Source organism: Capricornis sumatraensis, chromosome 17 (assembly GCF_032405125.1).
Source record: "Capricornis sumatraensis isolate serow.1 chromosome 17, serow.2, whole genome shotgun sequence".
NCBI classification, from domain to species: Eukaryota; Metazoa; Chordata; class Mammalia; order Artiodactyla; family Bovidae; genus Capricornis; species Capricornis sumatraensis.
Window position 1 is genome coordinate 14,103,807 of NC_091085.1, and position 13,025 is coordinate 14,116,831.

At 38.0% G+C, this 13,025-nt stretch overlaps 1 pseudogene; it reads left to right on the forward strand.

Annotated features, from left to right (window-relative positions):
• Positions 1-1,713: 1,713 nt before the first annotated feature.
• LOC138093859 (large ribosomal subunit protein uL23 pseudogene) lies at positions 1,714-2,226 on the forward strand (annotated as a pseudogene).
• Positions 2,227-13,025: the final 10,799 nt, after the last annotated feature.

The window sequence follows — 13,025 nt, forward strand, 5'->3', positions numbered from 1 at the left end:
TGAGAGTTGGACACGACTCAGTGACTTCACTTTCACTTTTCACTTTCATGCATTGGAAAAGGAAATGGCAACTCACTCCAGTGTTCTTGCCTGGAGAATCCGAGGGACGGCGGAGCCTGGTGGGCTGCCGTCTGTGGGGTCGCACAGAGTCGGACATGACTGAAGCGACTTAGCAGCAGCAGCAGCAGCAGCAGCAGCAAGTACCCAAAGGGTCAAAGAAGAAAGCCAAAGTGAAATTAGAAAATACTTTGAGATGAATGAAAATGAAGCAGCATGCCAAAACTTATGGGATATAGCTAAAGCAACACTTAGAATGTAATTTATAGCCGAAAATGCCTGAATTAAAAGAAAGCACTTTAATCTATAACTTAACCTTCTATCTTAAAACACTGGAAAAGCAGGAGCAAATTAAATCTTAGGCAAACAAGGAAGAAAATAATGAAGATTAGAGAGGAAATTAATGAAGTAGAGAATAGAAAAACAATAGAGAAAATAAATGGAAACAAAAGCTTGTTCTTTGACTAGATCAACAATACTGGCAAAGCTTTAGCTAGACTGGCCAAGAAAAAATTTTTAAGACTCAAATTACTAGAATCAGAAATGAAATAGGGGATATTCTTGCTGGGCTTACAGAAATAAAAAGGATTACAAATGAAAACTATGAACAACTATATGCCAGTAAATTAAATAAATTAGATAACAGGATAAATGGACAGATTATTATAAAGACACCACCAAAACTAACTCAAGAAGAAGTAGGTGATCTTAATAGACATATAATAAGCATATTGAATTGGTAATAAACAGTACCTGAAACTGCAGTTCAGACTGGGACTTGAACCCACAGTCTTTTAATTGAGATCACACACTTACTTGTTCTCAGGACTTAATGAAGCTCAGATTCTTGATGTCTTGTCTCAGAATTCAACGAGAGAAAGAGTGGATTTATTTAGAAACACACCCACAGAATATGGGCCATCTCAGAAGGCAAGAGGCCCTGTCTTGGTGTGGTTAACTTTTGTGGGCTGAGTAATTTCATGGGCTAAAGAGTGGGAGAATGATTCGCTCTCAGGGGCCATCACCCACTTTTTGACGTTTTATGGTCAGCTTCAGAACTGGGATGGCACTGGTGGCTGTGTCGTTTAGATGCTACTGTATTACAGTGAGTGTATAATGAGGCTCAAGCTTCACTAGAAGTAGGATCTTCTGTCATCTTGGACCTAGATGGTTCTGACCAGTTTTTGTCATGTCCTATGACTATGTCATTCTTTTAAAGGCTGTGCCCTGCCCCCTTTCCTTCTGTGTATACCCACAAAGAAAAGCCATACCCCAGATGGCTTCCCTTATGAATTCTACCAAACATTTAAAGAAGAATTAGTACCAATTCATCACAAACACTTGCAAAACACAGAAGTTGAGGGAGCACTTGCAAGCTCATCCTATAAGGCCAGTATTACCCTGATTTAAAAAACTAGACAAAGCTATTCTAAAACTAGACAAGCAGTTACAAAAAGAAAATGAAAACCCAGTATCTCTTATGGATGTGGAAAATCCTCCACAAAATACTAGGATCGAATCCAATAACATATAAAAAGAATTATATACCATGACCAAGTGGGATATATTTCAGGAGTGTGAGATTGGCTTAATTCTCAAAATCAATACATGTAATATACCATATCAATAACATTAAAAGGAAAAATCAGCCTTTTCATGAAGATGGCGCCGAAGGTGAAGAAGGAAGCCCCTGCCCCTCCTAAAGCTGAAGCCAAAGCAAAAGCTTTGAAGGCCAAGAAAGCAGTGTTGAAAGGTGTCCACAGCCACAAGAAAAAGAAGATCCGGACGTCACCCACCTTCCGGCGGCCCAAAACACTGCGGCTCAGGAGGCAGCCCAAATATCCTCGGAAGAGCGCCACTAGGAGAAACAAACTTGACCACTATGCTATCATCAAATTCCCCCTCACCACCGAGTCGGCCATGAAGAAAATAGAAGACAACAACACACTGGTGTTCATTGTAGATGTCAAGGCCAACAAACACCAAATCAAACAGGCTGTGAAGAAGCTCTATGACATTGACGTGGCCAAGGTCAATACTCTGATCAGGCCTGATGGAGAGAAGAAGGCATATGTTCGACTGGCTCCTGACTATGATGCTTTGGATGTTGCCAACAAAATTGGGATCATCTAAACTGAGTCCAGCTGGCTAATTTCAAATATAAAAGTTTTCACTATAAAAAAAAAAAAAAAAGGAAAAATCAAAACAAAAAAAACAACCTATGCACGGGGAGAAAAAACTCGCAGTGTTCATAGTAGCACTACTTACGATAGCCAAGACATGGAAGCTACCTAAGTGTCCATTGACAGATGAATGGTTGAGGAACGTGTGGTGCATATATACAGTGGCATATTGCTGAGCCATGGAAAGGAATGCAATACCACTTACAGCAACATGGATGGACCTCGAGATCACTGTACCAAGCAAATAAGACAGAGAATGACAAATACGATATCACATACATGTGGAATAAAAAAACAGTAAAAATGAACTTATTTACAAAATAGAAGCAGACTCACAGGCACAGAAAACAAACATGGTTACCAAAGGAAAAGAGGTTGTTGTTCAGTTGCTCAGTCATGTCCAACTCTTTGCGACCCCATGGACTGCAGCATACCAGGCTTCCCTGTCCTTCACCATCTCCTGGAGTCGGTGATGGCATCCAACCATCTCATCCTCTGTCATCCCCTTCTCCTCCTGCCCTTAATCTTTCCCAGCATTAGGGTCTTCTCTGATGAGTTGGGTCTTCTCTGATGAGTTGGGTCTTCTCTGATGAGTCGGCTCTTCACATCAGGTGGCCAAAGTATTGGAGCCTCAGCTTCATCATTATTCCTTCCAATGAATATTCATGATTGAGTTTCTTGAAAGAGGGGAAAGGGATAGATTGGGAGTAGGGGGTTAGCATGTATACTACCGTATATACAATATATAATATACAAGGATTTACTGTATAGCACAAGGAAGTAAAATATATTCAATATCTTGTAGAAAAAACTATAATAGAAAAGAATTTTTAAAAGAATGTAGATATCTACATATATATTTACAACTGAATCACTTTGCTGTACACCTGAAACTAGCATTGTAAATCAACTTTGTGTGCATGCATGCTAAGTGTTGTCAGTCTTGTCTGACTCTTTGCAATCCCATGGACCATAGCCTATGAGACTTCTCTGTCCATGGGATTTTCCAGGCAAGAATCCTGGAGTGGATCAACTATACTTCAGTTTTTTTTAAAAGCAAAAACCACATGATCATCTCAATAGAAGCAGAAAAAGCATTAACAAAATCCAACATCCTTTCGTGATGGAAACACTTAGCAAAATAGTAAATAAAAAGGAACCTCCTCAACCTAATAAAAAGCGCTTACGAAAAGCCCACAGCCAGCAATACACTTAGTGGTGAAAGACTATGATTTTCCTCTAAGATCAGAGGTAAAACTAGGATAGCCACTCTTGCTGCTTCTAGTCAACATTATGCTAGAGGTTCTAACAGAGGAATTAAGCAAGAAAAAGAATTCAGATTGGAAAGGAAGAAGTAAAACCATATGCACAGATGACATGATCTTGTATGTAGAGAATCAAAAAAAAAAAAAAAAGCACCCCCCAAAAACCAAAAGTAGAGACTATAAAACCAGTACAATAAAATTGCAGGATGAAGGATTGATATACAAAATTCAAATGTATTTCTATACATTAACAATGAATTGTCAGAAAATGAAATTAAGATACAATTCTATTTATAATAACATCAAAAAGAATAAAATACTTAGGACTAAATTAAATTGAAATAAACCCGTGTGTTTATGGTCAGCTTATTTTTAAAATGAGTACCAAGACCATTCAATGGGAAAAGAATAGTCTTTTCAGCAAATGATGCTGGGACAACTGATTAACCATATGTGAAAGAATGAAGTTGGACCCTTACCTCACACTGTGTACAAAAATTAACTCCAAATGGACCAAGACCTAAATTTAATAGCTAAATTTATTAAGCATTAGAAAAAATAGAGGTAAATCTTCTTGACTTCAAGTTTGACAATTGATTCTTAGATGTAACACCAAAAGCACGAGCAAAAAAGAAAAACAGATATGTTGGACCTCATCAAAATTAAATTTTTTTCTGCTTCAAATGAAATTGTTAGTAAAGTGAGAAGATGATCCACAAGACGGGAGAAAACATTTGCAAATCATGTATTTGCTAAGAGTATTGTATCTGGAATATATAGAAAACACTTATCACCTCAATAATGAACGACTGATAACCCAATTAAAAATAGGCAAAGGATCTGTGTAGACAGTTCTCCAAAGAACACATACAAATGACCAACAAGACCATGCAAAACTCAATGACGTCAATAGTCATTAGAGATGACTAATAGTCATTAGAAATGCAAATCAAACTCACAATAAGGTGACACTTCACACCCACTAAGATGGTTATAATCAAAAAGTCAGATAGCAAATGTTTGTAAGGATGCTGAGAAATAACATTGCTGGTGGGAATGTAAAATGGTAGTCACTTTGCAAAGCAGATTGTCAGGTTTCCAAAATGTTAGACATGAGATCTGGCAATTCCACTACTGGCTATATAACCTAAAGAACTGAAAACAGGTATACAAACAAATATTCATAGCAGCACTATTCACAATAGCCAAAAAGTGGAAATAACCCAATCGTCCATCTTTTGTTTTGGAGAAACAAAAGATGGTATATCCGTATGGTAAAAAACAAAAAGAGGGGTGCATGCTACAACATAGAGGAATTTTGTAAACATGCTGAGTGAAAGAATCCAGACACAAAATGTCAAATATTTTACGATTCATTTATTGAAATAACCAGAGTTGGCCAAGTCCTAAAAACATAAAACAGATTACTGATTTCCTAAGATTGGGAATGTGGGGAGGGAGAAACAAGAAGTGATTGTTTAATGGGTACAGAGTTTCTCTTCAGGATGATGAAGATATTTAGGAACTAGATAGTGGTGATGGTTGTACAAACTGTGAATACACTGAATGTCACTAATGGTAATTTTTTTGTTGCATATAGTTTACCACAAGGATAATAATAAAAACAAAGCACTTATACCTATCATTGTTTAAGAAATGAAACTTTTCAGATATAAAAAATCTAACTAACTCCAACAACAAAAATAAACATTTTATTGTTTAAAAAACATTGTGAATAATTAGTTGATTTAAGAAATAAAAGGAAAATTTTATTCGAGCCAGTTTGAGTACTATCACCCGTGAACAACCTCTCAGAAAGCTCTGAGAAATGTCCTACTCATTAGAGGTCCAAACCCAGTTATGTAGGTTATTTTGAGACAGAAGGCTGTACATTAAATGATGTGTTATTGGCAGTTTACACAATCCAGATCTGCAGGTACAAAGTGGTGGGTCATTGTGACCCCTTACAAGACCAAGAAGGGATGAATGCTATTATTCAGGGAGTCACATTGTTGATGCCAGGAGAATGTTGCTCTCTGCGGTTGAGCAGGTATTTGTGCCGACGGGAGGCTGTGGTTGATGCGTGATGCAGACACAATGCACAGTAGAGGGGAGGGAGGAGGCCAGAGGGCAAAGACAGTGTTTCCTGCTTAAATTGTTCCTGTCTTGCATAAAATAAAACATGAATTTTATTTCACAAAACAAAAGCAAGTTAGACTCTTTTCCTTCATGTTATACCCAATACCAAAATAATACGGTTCCAAGTTTCTTTGGTAGGTTGTGGGGAGCTAAGGTCATTCATTGAGCAATGAAATGACACAGTCAGAGCTCTAGGAAATCCATCTGGCATCACAGATTTGGTAGACTGGAGGTGGACTGGAGGCACAGGCCTCTTGCAGTGGTCTCAGCCCCTAGGGGCACTAAACTGGGCATTTTTCTTTCTATTCCTAGAAAGAAACATGAAATCTGTGTTTACCCTTTTGTTATCTTTTATATCCACTGCACTTACAATTAGACTTCTATTATAGCAGGAGAGACCAGACCAGAATATAGATAGTGGTATCCTTCCAGATGGGGCTTCCCAGGGGGCTCAGTGGTAAAGAACCCACTGCCAATGCCGTAGACACAGGAGACGTGGGCTCGATTCCCGGTCAGGAAGATCCCATGGAGGTAGGCAGGCAACCCACTCCATTATTCTTGCCTAAAGAATCCCATGGATGGAAGAGCCTGGTGGGCTATAGTCCACGGGGTCGCAAAGAGTCGGACACAACTGAAGCATCTGAACATTAGCACAGTCCTTCTAGATAACAGGCAAATTGAAAGCTTCCCAAGGGAAACATCAGACCAGGAAGTATCAGGCAACCTAAGATTTCTTTGTTAAACAAGAAGTTTCCAGTGTTTGCTTTCTTAGTCTATAGCCAACCAGCCTAATATAAGCAGCAGCTGCCATGTACTGCTGATTAGCTAAATGAATCATACATGTTATCTAGTTAGCTCACTTAATCCTGTTTGACAAACTTGTGAGTATTATTTAGGTCCATCTATGGATGAATAAACTGGGATTCAGAGAGAACAAGAAACTTGTCCTTTAAGGTACAGTGAGTTGGACTTCACAAGACTGTATTCTCAGGAAGGAAAAAAAAAGTTAAAATTGGGAAGCATGATGTTTCTGCTGCTCTAATGATGTTTATCCTACCTGAGCTTATCACAGTACTCTTTCAGAAGGGCCAGAGTAAATGTGCCTGCTTTCTGGAAATTTGAATGTATTTCTTTTAATCAGTCCTTCGAGAACTCACAAAAGACTTCTTTATGTACGTTATTGACTCAACAGGATAAAGTCATAGGGCAAGGTCATCCTGCTGACATTAGGGGTGCAGGTCCCCCCTGAGGAGCGGGTCTTTACTGCGCTCACTGTCAGAGAAGAGGTGAGAAAGAAATAGGAAACCAGAGACTAGAGGGCCAGGAGGGGGAACTTCAGGTATTTGGCTGGGAGTTACTCTGTTGTTTTCTTGAGAATTCATTTCGGGTTCCTTCTGGAAGGGAAAAAGAGGATGACCTCTGCAACTGGGAGGCAGCCAGAACTAGCCACCAAAGCTGTAGATAAATGAGTCTTATCTTAGCAAAAGATCTTCTAGGCTCATTTTATTCTCGTTCACTTTCCTCTTGTCATCCCTCAGCCTGTGGTAAAATCTTATTTAAATTAACTAGGCCACATAAAGTTAAGAGAAGAGCTTTGTTTTCCCTAGGCCAGAAGCTAAAAGGGAGAATGAAACTGGGGACTCAGTCACCCTGCCGGCCACTTCTCACCATTGCCTACCGTGATCTCCTTCCCACCATTGTCTGTTATGGAGGAGCAGAGGCGTGATTTGCGTTAAGGGACTTGGGTTCCTTATCCACTGACCTTAAAACAATGCTTGTCAAACTGCCAGTCAGATCCTGTAGTAGGTCATGGAATCAGTGTAGTGTCAATCAGCACTTGCTTTTAAATGAAATGGAGTAGGACTAGCATGGACTTAGAAAGTTTAACTATTGTTTTATCAGTTTTTGTTTCAGTTTTAGAAAATATAAAGTGATGTGTGGGTGTGGGTCACCATATCAGATGTATTTCCTACTGGGCCTTGTGATCAGAAAAGTTGGAATACCACTGCTGTAAGTATCTAGTGAAATCACTTAGAGTTGTCAAGGGAAAAATGAGGCTTTGTATATTCTTAATTCAGTTTTATTGGAGTGTAGTTGATTAGTTTTGCAGTACAGCAGAGGGAATCAGTTACACATGTACACATACCCACTCTATTTTAGATTCTTTTCCCATAGAGCTCACTAGAGAGCACTGAATAGAGTTCCTTGTGCCATACAGTAAGTTCTTATCAGTCATCTATTTTATAAATAGTAGAGTGTATGTGTCAATCCCAATTTATCCCTTCCCACATCTCCCCCTTGGTAACTATGTTTGTTTTCTACATATGTGACTATTTCTGTTTTGTAAATAACTTCTCATTTGTACCATTATCTTATATTCCACATATAAGCAATATAACATTTGTCTTTCTCTGTCTAATGTCACTCAGTATGACAATCTTTGGGTCCATCCATATTACTGCAAATTTCATTATTTTGTTCTTTTTTATGGCTGAGTAATATTCCATCGTGTGTGTGTGTGTGTGTGTGTGTGTGTGTGTGTGTGTATTTTATATATATATATGTATATATATGTAGCACATCTTTATTCCTCTGTTGATGGACAAGGTGCATATATTTCATTGTATTTTTTTTTTCACTTTAGAATTTCAAAGATTCTCCCATTTAACACATGTAAAAAGTAACCTCCCAAATAAAAACTCTTTTGGGTGCTTTCAGGCGTTTTTGCACTAATTAATAGTTCAGGCTCTGTCAGCACCTTTGTTCGGCCTGTCAGGAATGGAGACACAAATCTGCCCGGGAGGTTAGGTGCCTGGAAATAGTGATCTTTGGTAGGACTTGAACTTCTTGAACTTCTTTACTTCTTTTAAGAATGAAAGGCCCTCCCCTGTTATATCTGTGGCACAATTAACCCAGGCCTGCTGATGGACAGGCACACTGTAACCCGTAACCTGAAACTGCTACTCATCACCCCTCAATTGCTTGGTCCTTGTAGTCTTCACTGTGAGGCTAGATAAATGTCATTACATAATTTAACTGTCTGTCTTTCTGGAATCAAGACAGGTCACACAGTCTCTTCGCACACCCCCTACTCCCTGGAGTTCAACAGTAAGTACTTATACCATTCATTCTAAACCTTAATCATACTGACTTACCTGTGATTAAACTGTTTCACATGTGCATGGCATAGGTAGTGTGAATTTATTTCTCTCCCAGACATTTTCATCACTTTGTAAGTTTGACTGACAAGCTAAGTATTCAGATATCTGTTTCCTTCTAGGTCATCGCAGAAGGACAGTAGTACCTCAGTTCTGGTTCATGGCATGGGAGAAGGAGAAAAGCTCTTTACCAAAACAGACGAGCAAAAAGATTATGCAGTATCTCCTTTGTGATATCAGCCAATAATTATGACATTATAACTTACAGACAATTTAAGGGGAAACTGAGGAAGTCTCAACAAAAGCAAAATCTTAGTATAAATAGTTGACCAGTGCTTATCCCATTTTTGAGTACACCTCAGATGACCAGTCTAAACTAATTATAATTATTCTATTTTCAGCAATTGGCTCCAAATTAGGAGTGTGACCACTTGTGCTAGGGTTCTTAGAAATACTTCCTCATTCCTAAGAGTGGTCTTCTTTCTCTGGATAGTGGCATGTTTGGATTGTGATGCCAAGGTTTTTTGCTATCATCTGTCTCTTGCCCAAGGATGAAGCTGTTCTCTGAAGGATGAAGCTCTGTCTGAAGGATGATAGAGTAAAGATTGGAGGAGCCTTGGATCCTTCATGACATTGTTGTGCAACAGCATCTATCAACCTTGCCCTCCCTCTGAACTTCCTTGTTATATGATATAATAAATTTCCCAATTGTTTGAGTATTAGTCATTATGTGAATGGGTTTTATTATTAGCGGCTAAAACATTCTGTTTACCAAGTGCCACTTGATAACACAGATTTTCCACAAATGCTGGAAAATGCTCACTTCAACTGATCCCACATTCTCCAACATAGTTAGAGAACACTCTGGAGAATATACATGGCTCCAGATTTTTTAGAAACTCTCCCAGGTACGCAGACCTCAGTCTTGTCAGGGTTAGTCTATGTCAAAAACTCCTATTCTCTTCCTTTCAGCCAAGTACTCCACTGACCTTCATTGCAGACTCAGGCCAGGTTTGAGAATGTAATTCTTTCTTAACTGGAAGCATATCAGAGTTACTGGGAGTCAAGATGCCACGAGCTATTTGTCCCTGTATCTGTTATTGAGTTGCCCCAAAAGTTTGTTTGGATTTTTCTGTAAACTGTAACAAACTCGAATGAACTTTTTGACCAACCCAATATTTAAAGTCTGCTTAAGTTCCAGACTCTTTTGACTAGTATGCTTGACTGGGTTTCCGACTTCATGCAGTCTTTCTTCTTGCCTGTGTTATTGGCACATGTTGAAGAGACTACTTTCAACTTTACCTTCACCCAATCCTGTTATTTAAATCTCACCTGACCACCTGAATTCCTTATTCATTCCTTCTGTGTCTTACAGCATCTTCATGTTTCTTTAAAGAATGGTAAAATGTATCTACAAGAAGGAAATGAATAGCCCAAAGTACATTAGAGAAGTCTTTGAGCAAGTGTGATTACAGTAGTGTTTCATAGTTTCTTAAGCCCACTATTTTTTTCTTGCCTTAAGGAGAATTTATAAGCTGTTACCTTTGAATGCTCTATATTAACTGTTGTAAAAGTTTCATGTGTATATTGAGTATAGTTTTTTTAAATACCAAAGATTCCAAAGAGAAAGGAGAAATTAACCAGAAAGGTTTGTTTCAAAAGCAGCTTTTGTTAATTATTGTAAAATATCGTTAGCGATAGTTCAGCATATAAAGTTAGTAACTTCTTTAATATAGTCATTTGTCATTTATAGACAACTACCCATTAACCTGAGTAATCAACTCTGTTTCTGCTTCAATTCCACTTAGTAGGTTTAGGGATAAGCACAGATTTTTCTCTGGCTTGTGTGTGTGTGTAAGGAGAGGGAGACCTGGCATGCTGCAATTCATGGGGTCACAAAGAGTCGGACACGACTGAGCGACTAAATTGAACTGAACTGAACTGTGTGTGTAAAATAACTTATTGGAATCTGCTTTATGTGCATTTACACATATGAAAAAGAAGTTAAATATGTTAGAGTCTTTATTCTCATTTATTAGCTATGTGACATTTAATTTCCTACCCATCAAAATATCTTTTAATTAATTATCAATTAGCTTCTCTTGTTCTTCTTATAATACACTCTTGAATTACTTTTCTACCTGCTGTATAATTCTATGAAACTTTTATTATGTGTTAGGAAAACATTATGCTGGATCCAGATCTCCAAAGACCTTTTAAAAATGTAATTTATCATTGCTTTTTATTAAAAAAATTTTGTACTTCAAAGGACACTATCAAGAAAGTAAAAAGACAACCCAAAAATGGGAGGAAATATTTGTAAATCATATATCTGATAAAGAATTTGTATCCAGGATATATAAAGAGCTCTTACATTTAACAATAAAAAGACAAATAACCCAACTAAAAATGGACAAAGGATTCATATTGACATTTCTCTAAAGAAGACGTACAAATGACACATCTGTACTCCAAGAAAAAAAAATTTTTAATGTGTGAGAGCACTAGAAAAAAAAATGACAATAAGCCTGTGAAAACACACTCAACATTAGTCATTAGGGAAATACAAATCAAAACCACAATGAGATATTACTTCACACCCACTAGGATGGATAGTTATAATAAAAAAAACAGACAATAATAAGTATTGGTGAAGATTTGGAGAAATCAGAGTCCTAATATATTGCTGGTACAGCAACAAGTGTATATATAAACAATATATTCATATGTATCTAAAATGGAACAGCCAATGAGAAATCAGATTGGCAGTTCCTTAAATGGTTAAACATAGAGTTATTATATGAGCTAGAAATTCCATGCCTAGGTGTATATCCAAGAGAACTGAAAGCATGCATTCACACAAAATTTGTATACAAGTGTGCATAGTAACATTACTCATAATAGCCAAAAAGTGGAAACAACCTAAATGCCTGTCAACTAATGAAATGATAAACAAAATGGTATTCTATACAATGGAATATTATTGGGTCATGTTATGGACTAAATATTTTGTCTCCCACGCACCCAAAGTCATGTGTGAAGCTCTTACCCCAGTGTGATGATTTTAGGAGATGGGGCCTTTGGGAAGTAATTAGGTTTAGATGAGGTCTTGAGAATGTAGCCCTCATGATGGGATTAATGCCCTTTCAAGGAAACAGAAACTAGCGCATCCTCTTTTTAGTAAAGGTGACTGCTAGCCAAGTGGAGGGTTCTCTCTAAGACCCAAATCCTCCAGTACCTTGCTCTTGGACTTCACATTCTCCAGAGCCAAAAGAAATAAGTGTCTGCTGTTTAAGCCACCCAGTCTATGGTATTCTGTTAAAGCACCTGAAGTGACTAAGACAGGCTATGAAATGAACTGATATATGGGACACATACATGAACCTGGAAAGCATTTTGTTAAGTGAAAGAAGCCAGACACAAAAGGCAACCAGTTGTATGATTCTATTTTTATGGCATTTCCAGAATAGGCAAATTCATAGAATTGACAAATAGTTTAGTGGTTGCCAGGGGTTGTGGTGAGACAGAGGAATGAGGAGTGACTGCTAATGGATATGGGGTAAAATGTTCTCAAGTGGGCTTACCAGGTAGGTCATCTGGTAAAGAATCCACCTGCAATGCAGGCAGATTAATTGAGACTCCAGTTCAATTCCTGGGTCGGGAAGTTCCCCTGAAGAAGGCATAGGTTACCCACTCCAGTATTCTTGGGCTTCCCTGGTGCTCTGATGGTAAAGAATCTGCTCACAATATGGGAGACCTGGGTTTAATCCCTGGGTTGGGAAGATCCCCTGGAGGAGAGCATGGCAACCTACTCCAATATTCTTGCCTGAGAATCCCCACGGACAGAGGAGCCTGGCAGGCTATAGTCTATAGGGTTGCAAAGAGTCGGACATGACTAAGCATAGCACAAAATGTTCTCTAAGTAGATATTGGTGATGGTACATAACTCTGAATATACTAAAATTTACTGAAGTGTATGATATGTGAATCACATCTCAGTAAAAAAGCAATTCAGTTTTCTGTCTAAATAGAAATAGGTTCTGTTACTGTAACAAAACTTTAATTCTAGAAATATATTTAGGCTCATCATAAGAAATATATAGAAAAATATAAATAATCAACAATGACGAATCATATCCAAATTCACATTTTACTCTTTCAAATATTTTCCTCGTGATTTACACTCACATTTGTTTTTCCTGAAGTACTGCTCTCTGCATTGA